The sequence below is a fragment of the Strix uralensis genome, chromosome Z (assembly GCF_047716275.1).
Source record: "Strix uralensis isolate ZFMK-TIS-50842 chromosome Z, bStrUra1, whole genome shotgun sequence".
Lineage (NCBI taxonomy): Eukaryota > Metazoa > Chordata > Aves > Strigiformes > Strigidae > Strix > Strix uralensis.
This window is the reverse complement of record NC_134012.1, coordinates 66,435,039-66,458,802: the sequence shown is the minus strand read 5'-3', so window position 1 is coordinate 66,458,802 and position 23,764 is coordinate 66,435,039. Positions and strand designations below refer to the sequence as shown.

The following is a 23,764-nucleotide window of genomic DNA, read 5'->3' as shown; positions in this document are numbered from 1 at the left end:
CCAAACCGGCGTATTTCTTTCCTGTGGGACAGCCTTTTCCCCAGCGTCACAAGCAGCAATGTGGCAGCAGACCTAGTCAACCTCAAACCTTACCTCCATCCATCAAGGGTCAGTTTCTGGGATGCACTCGGCACCCATGTTGCACCCTCAGCTCCCAGTTAAACTGGTTGGCAGAGAGCTTGCTCAAAGGAGACATCAAGAGAGGCACTAATCAGTTTTGAAAACTTCACTGTGGGCAGTGTTCAACCTCACCTCTGACAACAGTCCCCACAGTGGGAGGTGGACTGCATCTGAAAATCGGGTCCTGGTAGTGGAAGCAGGCTGCTTTTAAGTCTTTGGAAAAGTCTGTCCCCATTTTATTAGGTTATTCTTTATTGCTGCAATATTTGGTTTCCTCTGTATGTCCAAGTCGAGTTAATTATTGTTCAAGTTCTCTGCTTCCAAAATGCAAAGCAATCTCTTATTAAACCTAGAGAGAGGATGATACCAATACTGGAAATTTTTCTATTCTGAAATGAGGCATATGACTGGAAATAGATTGGAAAATCAATGTTGGAAGTGTGGGAGGAAGGAAATAGAGGGTCTTTTCTTCACTTAGCATCATATGGGCTCAACAACATGAGTCTGGTTACTGGAAAGTTGTCACTTCAGTAAGAAATTTCATTAAAGCATCTGTAATAGTTTCCTGTCTAGTGGCCATTCTTGGACCAGATGTGCCACTAATAAAAATGACAAAGAGACAAGAAATAAAAAGCAAGAGATATAGCTATTTATAACTCAGACCAGCTGTAAGGCTCAAAGGACCCCTGAGACTGGTGGAATGAGGAACATGAATTAGGAGGTCCCCATTTCCTCCTTCCCCACTACCCTGAAAAATATACTGTGGAGTGTATTATGTCTTTCAGGGATAACTGGCTGACTTTTATCTTTGATTTTCCCCTGTTTTCCTCCTTGAAACCTTTGGATCAAAGGCATTGCTTATTTTCTCATTGAAAGTTAAACTTTGGCTACAATTAGGTCAGTCAAAGTTTCGTTGTCTCTTGGGTGACCATATCTGTGAAGATCTGTTAGAACAGAGCTCATGGAACAGAGTTATTTCTCATGATTCATATCGAACAGAACTGGCAAATAATACATGATACAGTGGGAAAAAAAGAAGAAAGCCTCTTAGGGGACAGTGGGAAAGGTAGGCCCCTGATTGCAGGAAAACAGACTATAGGAGACAGAGCTTTTCCTAACAGTCCTTTGTGATGTTCCCTTCCCACTTTGTTAGATGTTTTTGCTGACACAAGGCATGGGTATAATCAGCCCAACTGCCCATTTCCCAGAGGGAAAGCTAGAACCTAGCAGTCAGTTCTGTCCTTTGCCCAGGACAACCAAGCATTTTCCCTACTTCTGCTACTGACACTGTCCTCAGGCACATCACCTCTTATCTTTTCTCTGGTCACTTTGGTTGGTAAGTACCTTAGGGGGTGTGTCTTCACTTGTGTTACAGGTATTTCTGAAATAGAAACAGCTTGTGCCACTGCTACCTCAGCACAGCTGTAGTTCAGTAATTTTGGGGGTTTTAAATCCAAATGGAGAGCTCTTCTGCATACAACACTGTGCTCAAAGACCCAAGTAGATGTTAGGAAACATACCAATTGGAATGGGAAAACTATAGGGAAAATGTCATGATACCTTCATACGAAATGGTAATGTGCTTTTGTCTGAAGTGCTGCCTGCTGCTTCATTTCACAGATGGAATAGCAGTGTAGAAACGAATCCAGCAAAGAGTTAAAGGAATAGCAGAGAGCTTGGAAAAACTCTCAGGGTTTTTCCTGTGTGAGGAGATTGGAGCTGAAATGTTTGGGGGACATAATGGGGAGGCTGGGTGATTTTAAAAATGGCCTTGAGAGAGTAGACAGGAAGTTCTGCTCTCTTTGTCCACTGGTATGAGAGCAAGGATGGGCTCAGACCCAATGCTTGACAGACTAAAAAGCTGATCAAAGGCAATCTTGCTTTATATTGCATGTAGTTAAACTGTGAAGCTTGTTGCCACAGGAAAGGCTGAAGCCAGAACGATGTTTCGTTGGATTAGATTTCTGTGGATGGGATTATCAGGAAAGCACTGGAACTGCTCAGTGGAAACCATTAGAGAGCCTGATTGTTCTTCATATCTGGCCAACTTCAAATTCTGCACCAAAACAGGGATACAGGCCAAGGCAATGGGTAGAGGAAGAGGGAGATTGCCCTGGCTCAGTCCAGGAAACAATGCAGGTGAGAGTGGTCAGCAGAAGGAAATGCTTTAGCTAACGAGTGGATGAAGTCTCTGGCTAATCTATCTGGTTATCAGAAACGAAGCTTGCTGGGGTCCTTCAGGCCACTCGACAGCATCACAAGACAAAAATGGCAGCTTTTTAGTGGCAGACAGCCTCCTGCTTCCACCCAGACAGGAATGCACCAAAACAGCACAGACCTCTTTCACCTTCAGTCCCATAACACACAGGCAGGAGGACCTTCTAGCTCCAGTTGGTACCAAGTTTGTCAGCCCCCCCACAGAGCAGAAAGTCTTCTGAAACTTGTAGGACAGCCCACTGAACAAGAGAGGGATGCTGCAGAGGTGAGTAACAACAGCAGATGTAGCACCAGTCCTCCATACAGGCCTTTCTCCTGGGTCTATCTTTTGCTGCCAAGTGATGCTTGAGCATCACGGACTTGCCTTCCTCCATTTCCAGCCCCCCACCTTGTGACTGCATAACCAAAGTAAGGGGTCAGGAACAACACAGTTGGGGGTGAGCAGCGCACGGACTGAGCTGGTAATGCGCTTCAGGCTGTGGGAGCCGTATCACTGCTGATGAATATCCCTTGGCTTCCAGAGAGCAGACCAGTTTGCTTCTGATTACTCCATTCTCCTCTCACTGTGTAGATCTCCGCAGAAACAGCAATTCTCTCTAGAAGCTTACGTCCTGGCCCCATACTAATAAAAGTGAATGGGTTTGCTCCCATCAACAGGTTCTGTGTGGATCCAGGCTAGGAACAGATGTAGCTAGACTTTCGCACTTGGGAATAAAAAAAAAGAAACAGGCAGCATGTTAAAGCTTGAAACCTGACTCTTTACAGGTGAATTTGAATTAAAAATGCTCACTGTTTCTCTGCGTACTAGTAAGTGTTGTTGACAGATAAATGAGGCATTCTTGACCAGTTGTTTCAGTCTAACTACAGGCATCTAGGTTTGAAGAGAATAGTATTAGTTTTTTACAAGATACTTCTTGTCTTTAAATATCATGCTCTTCTTGCTTGTGATTTTTAAATGATCTGTCAGATCAGAGGAGAAAACTTCCTGTATGCTTTGTTAACATAGAGAATATATGATTTCAAAAAGTAAAGCAGAGATACTATGAAGGACAAGTTAAACATGACACAGAAAGTCTTCTAACCAGGTCCAGTTTTCTGAAGTAAACAGGCTAAGGACACTGAAATACAGTGAGATAGAAGCATAGGCAATGTGTGATACAGGAGCTGATGCATCTTTTCACTTACAAACCATAGCTGCAAAGCAAAATCAATTGCATTTTTTACTTTTCCGAGTACTAATAAAAACCTGGGTAAACCTCACAGTGAAATCAGTAGCATTTTAGTTCTTGTTGCAGTAAGACGCATACACCCAGAGCAATCCCAATGTACATTTGTGATTTAGGGTCTGCCTTCCCCATAGCCTTGAAATTCATTGGCCCTTTTTCCTTTAATAATATATCTGTAGTCCTGTAAAAAAAGCCAGTGATTGCACAGACACTTCCATATGCTGAAACAGATAGTTTCTGCCTCCAGCAGCCAGAGAAACTAGAACATTCAAACCACCCTGGTGCCAGTGTGTGACACACCGTATCAGCAGCAGTCTTCACACCTGGGAGGCCAAGCAAAGCCTCTTGTTTCTTTATCTACCCTAACCCTCATCCCAGGTTTTCAACTTCCCCAGGTTTTTGCTGTTCAGAGACTTAGAAAAATAAAACAATCCGTCAGTAAGACCTCCCACAGACACTACTTTGCTTCAGTCTTTTGGGACTGATACCAGAGACTGGCTGTTTGTCCCATGCATGCTCTGGCTATGATTGGGTTCCCTGTTAGTTGATGTGATGATGCCCATGCTGAGGTCTTCTTCTTTCTTGGCAACATGGGAGTGATGTCCAAATGTCCATGATGGTTACCTGCAGCTGAACTGGGTTTATTGTGATCTCAGGAACACAAGGGAGCCAACACAGTTTTGGACTGTGGTCATTTTTGCCTGTGTTTCTGCATGGTAGGCCTGGGGTGCTCAGAGATGCCTGGATCTCTGGACACTGGGCTCCTGCCCAGCTGGTGTTAACCAGCTTGCTCTCTTTCAGATGTTTTAGACATCCCATTTGGGGCAGACTGAAGCCCCTGAAATAAAATGTTTTGTTCTCTTAGAAGCCCTTTATAGGTGACCTGAAAAGTTATTTTCCTGGTTTGGAGGTGAAAGAGCAGAAGAACATGTTCAACCTTAATTCCCAGCACACTAATGAAGAAGCCTGTTTGTTTCAGCACTCCTTGTAGCTGATGGAGACACACCTGGAATGTGATTTAGGGTGGGTGTAGAGAGCACAGCAGAGTGCTACTAGTCTTTCCCTGTACATCGTCCTGTCTGCCTGAGCCATCTGTTGCTGCTCTGCCTGTTGATCCGTCTTCCAAGAAGCCGTATCAGGTGCAGGTGCATAGGTGTTTCTGTGGCAGCATCCTTGCACAAAGGTCTACCATAGTGCATGCAGGAACTGGCTCCTGATGAGGAGCCTTAGCAATTCATGCGAAGGTGCCCATGGCCAGGGAGGGTATCTCCCATGTGAGTCTTCTTCCGAGGTCTTTGTCAGTTGGGTTGAGAGGTCTGGCAAGGCTGGAGAAACAGGTCAGTAAGAGGAGTAGGAAGAGGAGAAAAGATCCAGAGCTATATCATAAGTCTCATTCCCTCCCAACAGGGCCTGGGACCAACAGTGGATGTTTTCTGTGTGTGAAGGAATAGGGTTTTGCTCTATTTGAATTTCCCTTCCACCACAGCCTCATCCACATTTGTTCAGCACTTTGAGGGCACCTCCACAGAGGCACAAGAAAGCAGGGGAATAAAGATGCAGTTTCATCTGCTTCTGCTGCTTCACAAGAGGAGTAAGATTGTCTCTTCCTAGCCACTTTTTCATCTGGCTTTAGCAGTATTGTATCTGTTGCACATGGCAGGAAAATTTCCTCCTTTCCTTCAAAATCCAGTACCTTCAAAGACAGCACACAGCCCAGCGATTTCTGCAGTAGAGATCAAGCTCAGATTTGATCTAATCTGAAATAGGTGCATGCAGTTACAAGGAGGGCTTTTTGGGGGCCTGTTAACATGTTGGAAGAAACCCTAATAGCAATAACAGCATAAGCCTCTGGATCCTCATAGGAACCTTAGAAAAGAGCCTGGATGTATCAACAAGTATCCCTTGTCTCTTTACCTCCATGCACCTTTAGTGTCACCACAGTAAGCTGAAGCTGCATGGAATTCAGAAGAATAAGAGAAATAAAATAGAAGAGCTGTTAAGATGCTTCTCACTGCAACTTTTAATGCAGCCTGATTTTTATAAAGGGCTGATTAGTCCGATCGTGTACACAAATGCGCAGTTGTCCAAATTCATTGATCAGCTCAGATATCGAAAACCAGTGCTTGACATCAAGGGTCTTCAAGCCTTTGCAATGTGCCATCCATCTCATAAATCACTGATCTTTCACTGAAAACTGCCACCTACTCCTACTACTGCAAGAGATCTCTGTTTGTGCCTGAATGCCTGAAAAAAATGTAGCAGTTTAATTAAACAGAAATAATAAACACCTGCCAGTCCTTTTGGTTTCAGTGAAAACTTCTCATACTCAGGATCTATGAAAAATGTACTGTATGAGATCATGGTTTAACTGAAGAAATATTTAAGTAGAGCCAGAGTCAAAGGCAATGCTGAATGCTGGAAGATTCACGTTAGCTATGAAATCTTGCCAAACTACTTTTTTTGTGGTAGTGTACTGATTCTAAGGAATGATGGGATTGATCCAGACTCATGAGCAGGGAATTGGGAATTGCATGTGATGTGTGATTCCACATGGTTAAATGTCTACCTGGAATTGCGACCTTTCATTTTAATAAAAGTTTACAGGCATCATATTTAGTAGGCAGGAGACCAAGCACTTCTGTTTAAGTGCTCCAAGGGACAAAAATAACAGACATGCACAAAGGATCTAAAGATCTGTAAGTCCTGGGATCCATACTCACTTTCGTCTTTCCCATATATGTTTTTTCCTTTTCAGGGTTTGCTGACCCTTCAGAACAGAAGTGCTTGGACCACTGCAGCCTGTTTTACATATAGATTGTATGATTAATGGCTGAACATGCTCCTTAGGAAGTGAAAAAACAGAATTAGGGACATCCTGTAAATGGCCAGAGATATATCTTATACTTATTCCTTCTTTGTTACATGAATAATTATCTTTTAAATAATTCTATGAACAAATAATCTCTTGAAGTATTTAATTTACCTTGAACTCTCTTCCTCCTGCAACTGACCATTGCCAGAAAGCATGCCACCAACTCCAAAATTTCACTTGATTTTTTTGACTTGAGTCTTTGAAATCCCACCTTCTCTGGAGCACTCTGGAGTATGAAATGATCATGGCTGAGAATCATGATCTGCATCCATGGTTGTTTGCTCTAAGTATTACTTTTACTGTATGTGGGAAAGAATTTTGCAAAAGAAAAGGTATGATCTCCTCAGAAAATTGTATTATATATATCATAAAAGAGGGGGACTGAAGCAGGATTACTAGGCTGCAGTGTGTAGGCTGCAATGTGTGAAAGCACAGGCTGAACAGATCATTTGATCAGGCAGTTAAATCAGCTCCACAGGTAGCTGAAGCATGCTGGAGCAGAGCACAAAATGTGGCACTGAGCTGGGTGGGTTTTTGTAGCAGGGACAAGATGGATTGACATGTCCGGAAAGTTTCTGTCCTCAGTGAGCAGGGCTGGCACTACTACACAGTCAGAGGATGCTCCTGCAGATCTTCTGACCAAGGCTTGACACTGAATACAGCAGGACCAGGTGACCTGAGCTCCTCAACTGCTCACCAAAGCGTGACTATAGGCAGGGCTTTTCAAGCATTTGAGAGCCTGTGAGATTGAGACCCAGGCCCACCATCTCCCAGTGGATATGCCTTGTACACCTTGGGAATGGTATACATGCATGTTGCATCAGGGTAGTGCTCTGATCAGGCCATCTGGGCTAGGTTTTGTGTAAAGTTGAAACCCAAAGTTTAATTAACTTTATTATTTAACAAACCAAGAAAGGGGGGTTATTTCTTCAGCCTCCTTACTTCACGACTGGAATTAGTTCAAATAATTTCCACACTTTTCTTGTCCCGTATTGCTTCGTAATTTCCTCTCATAATATGCCTGTCACTTGCTTCTAATTCACTCTCTACTAAAAATCCAGAAAGACTTGGGCCAGAAAAGAAACCCACCAAAAAACTGAATCTCCAATTTCAAATACAAAGCAATAAGCTCTATATAATAAATAGGCTGCTGAAGTCCTAGCAAAATGGACAACTTCAAAAACACTTTAAAAGGCCTTTTTTGTCAGACTAAGTAGCTGAGCAGAGGCTTTTCTTTGTGACCCTTTATTTAACACCAAGGGCATGTTCTGTATCAAGATATAACCAGACCTGTCTCCAGAGAGCAGTCAGTCTAGGAGAGGAGCCAGACACACCAGAATGCAGGGGATGCAATTACTGATGGGTCTGGTTACTGTGTCGAGCCTGCTCCCACGCAAAAACCCCCCCAGCCTCTCTTACTCGACCTGATCGCACACTTTTGCCCTCCAGACAAACTAAGACCTGGAGGTAGGGAAAGAGGACAGACCTGTTCAAGTTGGTTACAGGAAACTTGCATCTTTGCCAGCCCAGCGTGTCACCTGCTACTGTATGCCTCACTAGCCCACAGGAGAGCAGGGCAGCATTTGGCAAGGTCTGGCACTTCTGGAGATCCAAAATATCCCTGCTGTCCTTACATCTTGCAGGGACAGTGCTGTAAGGGCATGTAAGTGGGGTAGGGAGAAGAAACTGAAATGGCCTCAACTGGTGAAGTAGAGAGGACTGAGGGAAGAGATGTGATGAAAAACCAAGACTCAAACAGGCAGATTGGACTGCTTGTCTGGCATAGCCTAAAATAAACTGTCACGGGGAGAGTGAAAGGATCTGAAAACAGAAAACATTGTGGTCTGTAGGTCCACTGCTACAACAGTGAGAGCCAGGCTTGGACTTCAACTCTGCATGTAGTCAGGTTAAGTATCATTTTAGGCAGCTGTAATTCTTTTTCAGCCTCTGGAAACAGAGTCTAGTTGGCAAATTTCACACTATAATAAGGTCAAAGTTGAAATCCCTGAAACTTGCTTTGTCCCGTTTTATCTCAAAGTGATAACCTCTTCCATTTATTTTTCCAATGGGACACACTCCACCAGATCACACAGAATATGTGTGAAAGATGGGAGGTAATGAATGGCATCCTGTTCTCACTCATTTGTAAAATGTGTCTGCTGTTGACTTTGGGCCAAACACTGATCTCAGTTACAAGAAGACAGACGTGGGGTATTCCAGTAGGAGTTCATACTATTGCATTTAAATTCAGATTTTAGAAAGAGTCTACTGATTTTTTGGGCACTTCCATTTTTAGACTCCCTAATTCAAGGCAGCTTCAAGTCAGGATGAGCCCAGCCTGTCTGAAAAGCAGGCCAGCTCAAGAGTTCTCGAGCTGGTCCAACCAAAACCAGCAGTGTGCTATAGCAAAATGCTTGTGTCTTTTATTTTAGAGGAACCACTTTGTGGCTATCCCAACTACTGACCACTAAATGAGTAAAAAAGAAAGAAAAATTTGGTAGAATTTCTTGAAAAATCAGTATCATTACTTTGCAGACATAGGTAATTTTCTGCTCCCCTAATGGATGTCCATGACACAAACAGCATATAACTGCACCAGTCTGATAGACATGCATGGGATATGCACCAGACAATAGCTGTATGTGTGACAATATACCTAAAAGATTTTGATAATTACTCAGTTCAAAGCTTTATTTTTTCTTTTTTTATCTATTTTCATGTATTTAGAGAAAAATGATAAATTGAATTAAGACAGTGATTGTTGGCTTGCAGGGAAAACTATGACTGTCAGGCTTCCCATTCTTTTCCAAGGAAGTAGAGAAATATATTCTAAATGTTGATCCACCTCTTTTTCCAATTTGTTTACTTCCAAATCCTTTTAAAAGTATTAAACATTCTTCTTAATTGCTGTCTACTGACTTCTTGAAGTTTTCTCTAGTTTTGATCACTAGTTAGGAAATAAAACTTAGGAAGTGAAAAATGTTCCTCACGCATTTGGAAGCACAAAATTGTTTAATATGTTCATCATGCTTCTTGAACGTGTTTATAGCTTTGCCGAACGCATGAAAGATTTTTTCATTTTCTTTTTTCTAGCATTATCTGTTAATGGATATCACTTTGATACCCAAATTTCTCCTGATCAGTGTGAGTAATGAAGGAAAGATCCTATTCTACAGAAAATTTCTAAAAGACCACACAAAGCTAACAGTCCAAAACAAAACAGACTTATTGCCAGAAGTTAAGCAAATGTGTTTGGTATTATACTTAGTTTGCTTTTATTATCTGTGAAGTCATTTTTCCATTAGTCAACTCTTTAATCAGAGCTGTCATCCACTGATTTAGACTTTTATTTTTCCCCACGTGTGAATGTTTTAAGCTAGTCTTTGTTTTCATCCCTAGCTAAAAAGGAAAATTCTTATCTAGATGCTCAAATTTACTCATTTTCATGTGGGCAGTGTTTCAAACTATTTAATTCTAATAGCTGCTCTTAGCCTTAGAAGCATTAAAGAAAACTCTGCTAAAAGGACCACTCTTCATTGATGCCTGTAAATAAAAGCAGATAAATCGTGCACAAATGTCAGAGAGAAGGACCCTCTCTCTCTCTCTTTCAGTGGGATCAGTTTCTCATTTTAGTAGAGTCATAAGTGACTCTGACAGATAAATCCTCCTTGCCTGTTTGCCCTTTTGTCTCAAAGCAGACTCTTTGCACAGTAAAATGCAATTTCATCCCACTCAGTGAGTTTCATAAAGGTCGTGGAAATTAATGGCACTCAGGGGTCATTTCTATAGTACTGGGAGAGTAAAAGATTGCACAGGCACTGTAACTTAGTTCACAACTGACTTTCATTGCTGCCATGATATTTCTGCTGCTGGTAACAAAATATGTGGCTTTAGTGGAAGGAAGTAAGCCACGCTGGGTAAATGGAGGAAGAAAACAGCGTCTGCCACAGAAGCTATCTGTCATTAGGTCTTGTGTCCTGCTGACAAAGGTTAAATAAGGCAGACAGCTGACATAGGTCTCTGCTTCAACAAGAACGTTGAAAAAGACAAGAAGTCAGCTTTGCGTGACTGTAAGATAATAACCTGAAGAAAGAAAAACTCATTCTGTTTTGCCCTGACATACTCAAACTTTGTCTTGGCTTCACTGACATTGAAGTATTTTCCAGTGAGAAGGTGCATCCTGTGAAAGGCAGGATGCATTTAGGCTAGAATTGCTGTTCTTACTTTATATTCACAGGGGTCTTTGTGCCAGGAACCTCACTGAGTTTCTGGAGGTGCAAATTGGTAAGAGAGGCTGCAGGGGAGGGCTGACAGCAGAAATCGCAGAGGCACCACTCCCCCCAAGCAGCCCCCGCAGCTTTCAGGTGCAGCCTCATGCCAACGGCGTTGGCTCTGGCAGCACAGAGATGTGATGCTGCCTGGGCACAACCATGAGGCCGACACACACGCTAGGCTGGCATCCAAGTCCTTTCCCCCATAAACTCCTCAGCCCTGGAGAAAATCATCCAGTGACTACTTTAGTCCTGTGAAAAGGCTGAATCTTGTCTCAATATTCCTAAGAGTCAAAAAAATTGGTGATTACTAAAACCCTCATCATCTCCCAGGCTTGTAATTTGCTCCTTACAGTTCATTCTGGGTGCAACTGCCAAGGATCCTTTGAAAGCAGTGTTTAAAATGCAGTTTTGCAGTGGATTGCATTGTGTCTCAGGCTATGGTAAAGTGCAGTTGCAGTGCTACCAGCACACAAAGGAGGTACAATCCCTGCAGCATTTGGTTTCTTTCTTCAAGCTACATTTCAGATTTCACTTGAAGGGAAAAAGGGAAAGCCTAAATTTTTGGTTTACAATACAGGAAAGACTCAAAGGCTGAAAAGCAATGAAACAATAAAACCAGAGTGAATTATTTTTTTACATCCTGTTGTTCTTCTAAACTAATCTCAGAATTTTGAAGGCTTGACTCAGCGTCTTCTTGTTTTAGCTCATACTACAAGGCAATAATTTAAATAAATGCTAAGCCTGCATCTTCCATAACTTCAGGAGAGCTCCACTGCTGCCTCTGTCAAATGTTCACCTAAAATATTGGCCCTGAGCCCTTGGTAGCTTCCTCTTTCACTGTTTTTTACCAAATTGCTGTCCTGTCCTGGAGACGTTCAGGAATTTCTTGTTGCTCCTAACCCTAGAAGAATCATGGAAAAGGTTGATACATATGCCCAGTAATTGTGGCATGTGAAGCACATTCTGGTTTTTGATGGAAACCACACCAAGCTTCACTGGGCTCAGGTGTACAATTCTCTTCCAGTCTTTGGGTTGTCTTTTGAACTTTGTTAAATTACTGTCTGAAACTCAAGAAATAATGCTATCAGACGAGCAATATGACAAGGGCAATCCCTGGGTTCTCTCCTGTGGAGTGGGGGATGGCAGTTTCCTTAGTCACCTGCAGGAGGCAATAACACTTTTGACACTCACAGATTTTTGCTTGAAGGTACACCCCATGGCACCATTAAAGGGATGCAGCAGTTGAGAAACCATAACAATTGAGTTTGTAGGCTGATATGGAAATAAAACCCCTCTAAAAGGTTTGCCAATGAAAATGTGCTTTCATTTTGATACAAAGGCAATCAAAAGTATTTGGAGCCAATGGAGCGCTTGGATGGTCATTGGTAGGGTACTCCATGCACTAGCAGTTTTCTGCAATGAACCTGAAAGATTAGGCCCAGTCTACAGGAGAAAGGTGATCCTGTCACCCCATTTAGTACTTCAAAATGAAGAGGTTACAAAGGCGTAGTCTTGGTGGATGCCCAGTTTGGCTCTCTGTGTCTGGAGGGCTCCTTGTTCATGACACCACTAGAGCACTTACCCACACACCTAAAGGACCTCCACACCATTAGGCTTTTCCAGTATCATCAGTGCTTTACTTATGCATCCCTCCAGTGGTTTCTCATCTCATTGCATGCCAGCCCCCTTACAGCTTATCCCTTCTTCCCTCCCGCTTACCCTATAGGTGCAGATTCCCACCTCCCTGCAGCAATTGGGTGCTGATTTCCATAAAATTCTTGTTCAGCCACTTCAAATGTTGCTCTCTGTTTGGAGGGGGTCTCTGTCCATGCATCTCCATTTTACTTGGAATATTCTCTTTTGTGGAAGAACCTACAAAAAGTCTTGGCCGTTACCATGAAAAGTTTCCTGATGTTTTCTTGTCTCCCCATCTCTGCATACCTCGTTTCTTGCACTTTACATGCCCTGTGAACTCTTTACATTTCTGGGTGGTGTTCTTGATCTTGGTACACAACAGCATTCCATCTCTGTTTACAGTGACAGAAATAGTAAATACCAGCAAAGAGCCCCTTTTAAGCTTAAGAGCAAGAACCAAGGATAGCACTGCCTTAGCAAAAATAGTTTACATTAGAAAGGCAGCTGCCATGTGTAAACAGGGCATTTTTTCCCTTGTGTGACTGCATGCACTGTTGCCACATCTCCCTTAGTTGGACAAAAATCTCGGCTTTCTGTTGAAAGTACTGTGTTCATTTGGACTGCATGTTCTCCTTCACTCTGAGACTGTCTCTTGCAAAGAGAATCACTCTGCTCAGGCTGTTGAACCCTTTTCTTCTTTCTACAGATCCATGCCTTTTGCAGGTCTGTGTCTGCACACATACATGAGTATGACAGTGACTCCATTAACACAGCAATTCCTTGAAATCTGTTAGCATTTCATTATAAATCTGATTTTTGACAGATTTATAACCAGACTGTAGAAATTAACTGCTGGAGGAAATATACCATTTAGTCTCAACATGAACACATTTTATTTTTCTACATGGTTGTATTTTTTCTTACCAGACTTTTTCTATAGGCTAGAAAAAATAACCTTATGCTTGTTTTAATGTAATTCTTTTAAAGTGAAAAAACAAACAAGCACTTCAACCTTTTCATAAACATTTAAAAACTGTCTCGCAGTGACATGTATATTGCATAGTACTCTTTGATGTTTCTTGAAAACAGGTGCTGATTAAATGACAGTTACTGTTATCAGCACATTAAAATATAACTTCACTGAAGAAATAACAGCTGAATAAAATAAGGCTAGCAGGTAAATTAAATAAAATGTCAGAACAAACAGTGCTATTGATAGATGGAAGGTAGTCCTTCCTATTGCAACAAATATACTACCATTCATTTTTACAAAAACAATTTGATAGCAGATATTAATTAGGACAGCATCTCATTCCCATTGCAGTAATCTGAAGTTTTGCCACAGAGCTTTGCCAGTAAGCCTGAGGTGAAGTACTGTACACCTTTTAATGTAGAAGTCAGAGGAGTGAGGGCAGACAAGGGAGAGCAGGCTCTCGGGACTGGCTCTGGGTGTAAGCGTTTGCTCCTCTGCACTTGCAGCTGCCGTCTGCAGCAGTTCATAGAGATCCAGGGCAGTGGTGGCAGTAATCACAAGCAGGTTTCGCTGGGTACACACTGAGCTAGTGCCTTCTAGTGCGGCTGCTCCTGACACATCATGCCATCCTTTGAAGCCTGCTGGAGTCAGTCCCAGCAGGACTACAACCCACATTTCAAAAAAAAAAATTCTTTCTGGCTAGGCAACCTAAGATCTTTCCATTTTGCCCCACTAGTTGTGTTTCCTATGCCATTCTTGTTTGCCCTTTTACTGACACAAGTATGTTTTCCCTGAGTACCATTTCGTACACACTTATTTTCAAACAAGACTATAAACAGTGACAGTTTCATACCTCCAGGCTGGAAATTAGGGAGGGAAATGAGAAAAGGCTCCCTTACTGCATAAAGCGCTTTCTTGTTAGGCATTTCAAGTGCTTTGACAGTTTGCTATGAAAGGACCCCGCTTACAGAGTCCAAAGGATCTTGGTACAAGCGAAGCACCTAATAATGTCTCTCTCCACCACTCTCCTCTGGAGAGAAATACCAAGCAGGAAAGTAGTAACTGTGTTTTTCAGAAAAAATGGGTCTCATAGCTGTGCTGGTGGATAGAAGAGTAGAAATTTCCCTGTGCACCTACCTGGAGAAGATTATTCTCCTTGGTCTCAGTGAGCAACTCCAAAACAGGCCAGGAGCCTGAATCCTCTAGCAAAGCCTGCCTAAGAGACCCAATAACTCTGTCTAACAGTTTCTCATACCTTTTTCCATGGAGACTGGTCCATTTCAAATGTAAGGAGTAAGTTTTAACAGTGAAAGAATATGTCTTTCCTCTTTTTTACCAGTTGTATCTCAAAACTTGTTTTGAATTGTAAAGCACTTTTTTTAAAAAGTGAAAAATCCGAGGCCTTGGAAATCTCTGCTGGAATACAAAGTAAGATGACAAATAAATTCAAGCTTCAGTGGATTAGGAAGGAAGCTGTCTTCGATAAGCATTCTTATCTCTCATACCTGCAGTCTTATTGGAGATCCTTTCTTATAATGCTTTCTTATCATAGATAACAAGGAGATACTTGGCAACCTGTGAGCAATCCTTTGTGTTTTCTGAGAGAAGGTGCCTTTACTGTATCTTTGACTCAGAAATGGAGGTATATTTCTGTACTAGTCTGTGTTTCAATGGATGTCACAAGAGCTACCGTTACATGGGAAGAGTCAATCTTTACTACTCTGCTTTTCCTCACCACCCAGGTACGTCAGGCTGGTTAAAGAGATTGAGCTGTAATGCCTCAGGGCCAGCTCATCCCTTTCATGCCTCATGTTTCTGGTGGCTTCTTCTCATGGCCACCCTCATGAAGCAGAAGGCCACTGGGATAGTATTCTGTGATGTGGGGATGGGGGTGGGGGTAGGGGACATGCCCTTAATGACTTTAGAGATGTGCTTCAAATCAATGGAAGCTTGTTTCATTGTGGAAATAGTAAACTAGTAAATGTTTTTCACTGCAGAGTATGCAGTATGAGACAGATTAATGCATGCCTAGGAATAGAATTATTCAAGGAAAGATTGCAGACACGGCTTCCTCTAGCAAACTTCTTTAATGTGGGGTACTGCAGTGAGCAAGCTTTGCTTTTAACAAGGCTAAACACTTAAGGCACTGTGCTGAAATTCTACTTAAGAAAATTAAAGACAGCAAGGAAAAAACATGGAAGTGAATGTGACTATAAATTAAGTAGGTATTTCAGTGCTAGCTTGAATTTGTGTGGGCTTATATGCTCAGTTTTAAGAATGCTTTTGCTGAAGTGCTTTCCTGAAGCAGGGTTCCTGCCAAGGATTATGATGTTGACTTTATATGAAATGTCATTTGTAATAGAAAACTTGCATGCTTCCTTTCATAAGCTGCTGAATAGTCTTTATTATCCCTGCATCTCTGTGAGCAGATATTACTAAAGAAGTGAAGAGGTTTTGTACTTATTTGCAGAAGTATAATTGGATACTTGGAATTAATAAGAAAAATCCCTCAGAGGAAAGAGGAACAAGAACAGTTTTTGACTGGCTATGTTATAATGGGATGGAAGTATTTCAATACTCAATGTGATAAGGAAATAGTTATGTCAGTATCACTACGTACCCATCAAGGCAAACTTGATGGTACCAGGTAGAACCTGTAATACAATCCAATGCCACAGTAACTTTGAGGAGCACTAAGACAGTCCTGCTGCCTGAACTGAGACTAACTACAGCTAATCAGAGTTAAATTTTTTATTATTAATTCTTTTAGTAATTAAATGTGGGTTGCAGTACTGGTGAACCATATGATCGACCCTTACAGAAAGCATCAAATATGGACTGGAGGAGGGAAGAAGTCCAGATTTTGCATCAGGAGGCAGGGAAGGCACTGCAAGCACAGCTGTACTTGCTGCCTCAGGGAGCTTACTGCCATGCCAAACCTGCAGTTGAATTTGGGCAGCTGGCAGGGCCTTAGGATAGGGTAAGGATTTATCTTTGGACAGTCCCTTGAAGGATGGTGATCTGTCTTCAAAATCCTTGTAGTCTTTGTGTGTTTGTCCTTTCAGCTCTGTCAAGGTTCTTTTTTCCCCTTTTTTTAAATTAAAAGTTTTGTTGAGTTAAAACCATTAAGTAGAGTTTTTTGCTTTATGCAGAAATGATGCTGTTTGCATTAGGGTCCTCCCCACGCTTCCTTGCAGAATCAGGGTGTTTAAGACTTGAGAAAATGAGCCCAAGTTCCCTGCTTTACCAGCTCAAGTCCAGTCCTCCTGCCAGGAGGGACTTTCTAGCTAGGTTCCATCAGTCACCTCTCCAGGCTATAAAGCAAGTGCAGATGGTGCAATAGCCCCTTTCTCATTGATTAAGCAGGGTCATGACACCAATGGGAAAACCTGACCTGCCCAGTGGTTTGGTGCAATCAGTTCTCCTGGGCTTGGTATCTATGCAGTGGCATGCAGAAAAATATGGCTTCTTATGTGTCCAAGAGCTGATTTCTCTTCTTTATGTATGGCTCCCATAGCTGTGCACTGAAGGAGGAACTGGACTCCCTGGGCACTCTTGCTTCATGAAGCTTCACTGCCTCTTTTAAGGTTCCTTTACAGTTTTGAGTGCCTGCTTTGCACCTGCAAAGAACTTCCAGAGATCTGTGGAGGAGCTGTGAGGTACACAGGAGTAAGGTCCTTTGTGATGGAGCACATCTTGCCAAATGTATTACAAGTTGTTTTGCATGGGCTCTGCCCCAGTTACGAATTTCCAGCCCACTGAGTTATTTACCTTACATTGATGCAGAGCAAGCACAGAAAAGAGCAAGGTGCAGCGTCTGAAGCAGGATGAACCAGGAATCCTTTCCTACAGTTTATTTGGCCAGCCAGGTTTTTCTGCATGGTGGGATGTTCTCCAATGCAGCAAAAGACTCCTCACTGGATAAAGTTCACTATATTGTGGCAGTTGCATTCAGCTCCTTATCTGCTGTCTGCTTTAATCTAAGGCCTATAAGTTTTCCAACCCTCCCACCCATTCCTGGCATTTTCAAGGTTGAGAGTCCCTCAATGGTAAAGGCAATCCCTGATTGCCCTGGCTGTCAGTTTAGCATTTCTGAGCTTAGACCTGTTTTTCTCACAGTGGTACCATCTATTTCCTCTGTGCCTCCTCTGCACCTTCTTTGTTTTCTTTTTTTGCTGCCCCTCCCCACCACACACACATTTTTCCTCTTGGGATCTTCTGGCCTGTTGCTGCCTTGTGTTTTGCCATTCACATCTCCCCTCACCAGGTAGGGAATATTTGCTAAAGGCCCTTGCAGACCTTTTGCAGACTCTTATCACATCACACCAAAGTGAAAGCTGACATCTTTCATGGCAATGGGAAAGTATGCCTTGTCTCAAAGCCCAGTTTCAACCAGGTCCCTCCATGCACCCTAGCACTCTTCCACAACCCGCATTGCCCCACTTTTTCTGAAAACTCAAGTGTTTGCAAGCAGTAATTGCATTTCCTCACTAACAACCTGTGAGCTGTGTGTGTCTCTTCCCATCTTTCCTTCCATCTCAGAGTTAAATGAAGCAAACAGAAATTAGTGCTGGTCAGGCCATCTTTAGCATGTGTCACCTCTTGACCCTCCATGGTGAGGCAGATGCTGTGCAGGTCTTGCAGTCACGGGCCTGCCAACCGGGTCAGTCTGTTGGCCTATCAGGGAGGAAGAGATCAGGTAGTGCAGCAAGCTGAAGTGTCTGTCCTTTGTTTTAATTTGTGGTTTTTTTGATTTGTTTTCCTTTGATTTGCTAAGGTTGGATTTGCGAGAGGAAGCTGCCACTGAGTCTGTGTTTTATGAGGAAGAGGGACATGCTGCTTTGGTTCAGCAGTATTTATGTGCTCTCAATCTTTCCTGAAGTTTCTATCTTGCAGACCCAGCGATTTCCTGTTTCCTTCTTGCTGGCCCTGATCTTCATAGAGATAGCGACAAAGTGAGAAAGCACTGTCTTAGGAACAGGGAGTAATTCCACTAACCTGTAAGCACTTAATTCCATCTGTTGGAAAAACAGGAGGCTCCTTAAATGATCTCCTGTGAAGGTCCCAGCAATCTGTTACACTGCCTATTATTTGTGAAAAACAGAGGCTGAAAATATTTTATAACTAGATTGAACAGCCAGTTTAGCATATTACATCACCAAAGCAATGTGAAAAATTCTGAGCAGCCCCATGGAGTAGACCATAAATGCTGCCTATAGAGATTTGGTATTTTCTTTCTCTGAGGTTTATTTGCTGTTGTTAGTAGTTTTTTTAAACCTTTGGTATGTTCAGAGCTACATGGATGCAGTTTCAACTTTGGGACCATTAAGTATGAAGGACATGAAACACACCCTCCACACACCTGGTAAAGCGGAAATTCTTGACTGTTCAGAAAGGAACTTGGTTTTTATTGCTCTCAAGTTTTTGCTTATGTTCTCCTTGAAGGTACTCATATAGCTTTAGCTGCTCACAGTTATGCTGGAACCAGCAGTTTTCCTCATTCAGTGCAGTACAGAAATGCCAAGGTTTTCCCTAGTCACTAGTACCTTGCAAGTTGGGCTCATCAGGGAAGTCAGAGTGAGTTGAAGAGGCTCAGTACTCAGTGGAAAGAAAATGTAGATGGTTTAACTGAGACATAGAGGGATTAAGTGTGTCCTGGTTTTGATAAAGTGCTACAGCCAAAGTTACATGGGAAATCAATCCACCCTGCAGATCAGGGCTGGACATCTTTAAACTGCTCAACAGCAAGTCAAGAGGGAATTGATTGTGCTTTTAAAGAAATGAATGAGCTTCAAGTGAGGGAATAGTAAAGTAATAGTAAAGCTGACTGTCTTCTGGGGACACACAATTTGTCACCCCAAAGCTCGCTTGTATGTGCTCTCTTTCCCCCTCCTTCTCTCCCTCTGTCTCTCCTTCACTCCATGCAGGTCCCTTCCTCTTCCATTGGCATAAGCTGCAAGTAGGCTTTGCTCAAGCCTTAGTCTCAGAAAACAGTGATAAACAGAAGTATTTGTTCTGTTCCTCTGCAATAATTTACTCTCTTTTTTCACAAAAAAGCCTGGAAAGGTCTCCACCAGAAGTCCAATAAGGTGGCATATTTACAACCCCTAAGTGGCCTTCCAGTGAGAAAGGTGAACCTTCCTTTGTGCTGCAGCTGCCACTTGACTTCGTCTCCACTGAGTCATAAGCATCTCACTAGTCACCTTGCATGACTTTGAGTGTGTCCTCTGATTTTACACCAGCTTTGCAGAAACTCAATTCAGAGGCATGGATACTATTCTGTTTAGGTTGCAAAGCCCTTCCCTCAGTCAGTACTCTGAGATCTCTTATGGCCCCTCTCAGCAGACTGCCTCACCTGTGCAGGGCCTGGGCGTCCTGATGCTGTAGCTGCTGGACTTCAGAGGGTTTTTTGGAAAGCAAGAGAGAGAAAGAGAATGCATTTTTCTGTTTTGGGACAAAAAAGGGTCAGAGATTCCCCAGGTAAGCTCAGAATTACAGGAAGTTGTGTCTGCTTGACATTAAATGATCCTAAAGTAGTTTTACAGCAATAATTCATGTTTTAGAGAGTTGTTTTTCAAAGATGCAATAGCTCCTATTTTTCTTCTTGTTAATGGCTTTAATCAGTTCCAGTAGATGGGAGCAGATCTCATTGTCTTTCAGTGCCATGTGAATATTTGCATTAGTGGGTACTCTTCATTCTGCCTGCAGTTGCTTTTTTAAATGTGGTGTTTCTGTATTCAGGGAAGGGGAAAAAAAATAAAGAGGGGTATGTGGTGTTTTCAGATGTTATCTCATGCATGATATTTTCAAATTGCATTACAGCATGTAATTTAGTCCCTTCAGTAAGCTAGGGGTTTGGTATAGGACTCTAGAACAAACCGGTTTTTCTATCTTGTACTTGTATAGCTGAATAAAACAGAAAAGAAAGGAGGTACAAATTTTAACTAGCTGAATAAATGCACAGATATGTGATCTACAGCTGTGCTTTACCTCACCACTGTGGGTCATTCCCACTATACATCCTCCAAGCCCATGTCTTCTAGACATGTATAGAAAGGCAGTGTTTTGGGGCTAGTTATGGACTGTATGAAATGGGCTGTGATGAACACCTGCTCCCAAACAGCACATTTCTTCCATTATGTGGCTTTAAGTGAAACCCAAAACCATAGTGTTTCTTGTATTTAATTTGCAAAATAGACTTACAGTGCATACACTGAATACTGGCCATATGCCATAAAAACTATGTATCCTTTGCAAAGAAAAATTAATATCAGAATTAACTCACTGGAGACTTTTTTCCACCCCTCACCCCATGGAGTTACAAAGCTCAGGCAGACTGGGACTGTGGTGTCAGTGGATCAGTAATGCACAGAAAATTCTCACACCAGATTTATACAACAGTTTTGAACATGACATGCCAAAGTCACAGAGGCACTCCTCACAAATATGCATAAAGCCCTTGTATCAAGAGATTCCTCTGAGAATTCCAGACTATTCCCATCTCTAGTAAGCAGTTCAGAGCAATTGCTGCTATACAAAGCTCACTTACCTCAGCTGGGAAATAACTTACTTTGAAACACCATGGTGATCTGCTTTTGACTGAGTCTGCTTAAAGAAAAAGCAGTAAGCAAGAGGATGAAAACAATTATGGATAGCTACAAGCCCACTTGCTACTGTATCTACCTTCAAAATTCAATTTAAAACATCCCATTAGCCAGCAGGGTAGCAAAATGGTGGGTTTTTGTGAGAAACACTGCAGACAATGATGGTTTTTTTCCCTTCCAAATCAATGCATTAGTTTTCTGAGCTCGAGGACATCCTCAGGTTGCAGGTTGAAGCCTTTTAATAAGGTAAAAGGACACAGTGATGGATAGGCTATCAGCAGGAATAAGCTTAATAGTGACTACCTGTTAAGATTCACAAAGGCTTCAAAATGTGCATTACTATATGAATGGGATTCACTCACCCATGTTTGTCACATTTTAGGCCTTGGTATGCAGTAGTCTGTCATGTCAGGCATCTCCTTTGGGCTATATTCCAGGCTCCTTTCAAGCCAGTGAAGAAGGAAGGGCACTTCCACCAGGCAGATCTCTCCATCCTAAGATTCATGTCAAGGATGGTGGTCAACTCACTGACATCAAGCATAGATGACCCTTCACCGCTGAGCTAATGGCAATCTGTTGGCCAGCCTTTTGTCAACACTGGGTGTAAAGTCCTGTTTGAACCGGTGCTAGCTGAAAGAGCGTCAGACTACTCTTAAAACATGACCCCTTTTCCTGCCTCTAGACAAGGCATAAATTTTTCCTGGTCTGAGAGGTTATAAATCATGCTTTGAGGGGCCAGGAGAAAGGAGTGTCTTATTATGAGGAATTAGTACTCCATGTTTGCATTTCATTAGCACTTAGAGGCCCCAGTCAAGATCATGATCTGAGAAGATGTGACTCAATGGGTGAATGCAAAAGTGAGAAACAGGAGGGAGCTTAAGTTTTGGGAGAGGTCACAGGAGGGCTTTTCCTGGCCATGAGAGGAGGGCACCCCATGTAAGCAAGGTATCATGAGAAAGAAGCTGGCACAATGGTGATTAATGGCACAGGAAGGAAGGAGTGTGAGAGACATTAGCTGTACAGGCAGATGGGATTTTGATGGAGTAAAAAGGACTTAAATATCCCAGTCACTATCTCACGTCTCATTGAAACAAGATAGCTAAAGCTACTCTGAAAATAATGCCAACCAAGGTGGCCCATTCTCCCAATTGCTGAGTGCTAAAAATGTAGTTTTACTTGGAAGATGATGGGAAACATGAAAATCAAATCTGACAAGGACTACTTCATCCTTATTCTCAGAAAGAAGATCTTGAAATGTGTAAGTGGTATTTGTTGATAGCAAATCTGTCAAAAGCATGTTTTATTTGGATTCAATGTGTGCAGCAAATGGTAGAACGTCACGCATCACCTGCTACGAACATGCCCCTTGGGTGCCTTTGTTTTAGAAAAAGCTTTGAATATCAGACAACTTTTGTGTAGGTGCTTGCAGCTTTCTAGTCAACTCCAGTGGAATCAGTCAGTAGATAAAAGCATTGCTCCACCTCAGAGTAGAAGCTGTCTTTCAGAAACAAAAACATTGGTATTTGTTCAACACTGTAACAAAAATTCTCACTTATGTATGTCTGGAGATGCCTAAACAAAAACTATGCAGGAATCTTCCCCAGTTTTTACAGATGACAGATAGTCACTTCAGTTAGTTTTAGCCATTTGAAAATTAGGAGTGTATTCTCAAGCTTGCTCTGCAGTCAATATAGGGAGACAGACACTATCGGAGGGGCTGTTTATTCCATTCATTGCGGGGATAAGTTGAGCTGCTTTCTGAGAGCAGTAGAGAGTGCCTTACAACTAAACAATTCAGTTTTAGGCAGATAAAATCAAGTGAAATGAATAACCTGAATGACTCTCCAGAGGTCAAATAGCCCATCAGTGTTATGGTTCATGACCTGGGTACTGACTGGTGTCCAGACTTCAACTATGTCTACCCTGTTTTGACAGAATTTGGAGCAAAACTTACCCAAACTAGGGGACAACCAGAGATTGTAGTTTGGGGCTGCAGCTGCAGCCTAGCAGGTACATGCCTGACTTAGGTTTAACTCAGGTCATGCAGGTGGTTTTGCAGGCACAAAGCAACATAAGGAGCTGAGGACATAATATGGCCTGTCATCCCTGTCACTGTTAGCTGGTTTAGAATAACCTCAGGTAGATTCACCTTACACTAGTTGCCAGCAATGACTGAAGTGGGGACTTTTTGGGCACTGTCTCTCCTATGGTACTGCTCCCTTTGGTCAGGGCAGATACTGCATGGGCAAATCCTAAGGCTAGGGTTTCTCATCCTACCCTGATAGCCTCCTTAAAGGTTGCTAAATAAACTCTGCTCCTGCCTTCTCCACGTATTCCCTAAACTCAGGAGGAAGTAAGCTAAGAAACACTGCAGGTACAGTGGTACTTCCATTTAATAGCAATTTAGACACCTAATGGCATCTAGCAGCATTGGTGGCTCAGAACTGTTTGTACATAATGCAGATGAGCCCATCCACAGGACATGCTAGTTTGGCCTCCAAATCAAAGACTCCCATGGACACAAGGGTGTCAATCACATATGCACAGGAAGGACAATGCCTCTGGGCCCCCTGTCCTCTCCCTCCCTACAGAGTTGAACCAGAGCAGCCACAGGTCTCATTTATGAGCAGGGGAAGAGAAGAGACATTCAGCATTCAGCCAGTCACTCTCTTTCCTGGGAAGAAGGCAGTGGCTGGACCAAGGGGTTCAGTCCTGAGGAACTGAATCATCATGGAGCCTCAGGTTTAGCTCCACTGAAAAACACCTACTTCAAGGCAATTCCAGGAAGAAACCTCATCCAGGGCCTCCTTTTATTGGGCACTATATCAGCAGCCTGTAATGAC

At 42.5% G+C, this 23,764-nt stretch overlaps 1 protein-coding gene across 6 annotated transcripts in view; it reads left to right on the top strand.

Annotated features, from left to right (window-relative positions):
• NRG1 (neuregulin 1) overlaps positions 1-23,764 on the top strand; it is a 305,625-nt gene that overhangs the window by 246,813 nt on the left and 35,048 nt on the right. The window lies entirely within an intron of this gene.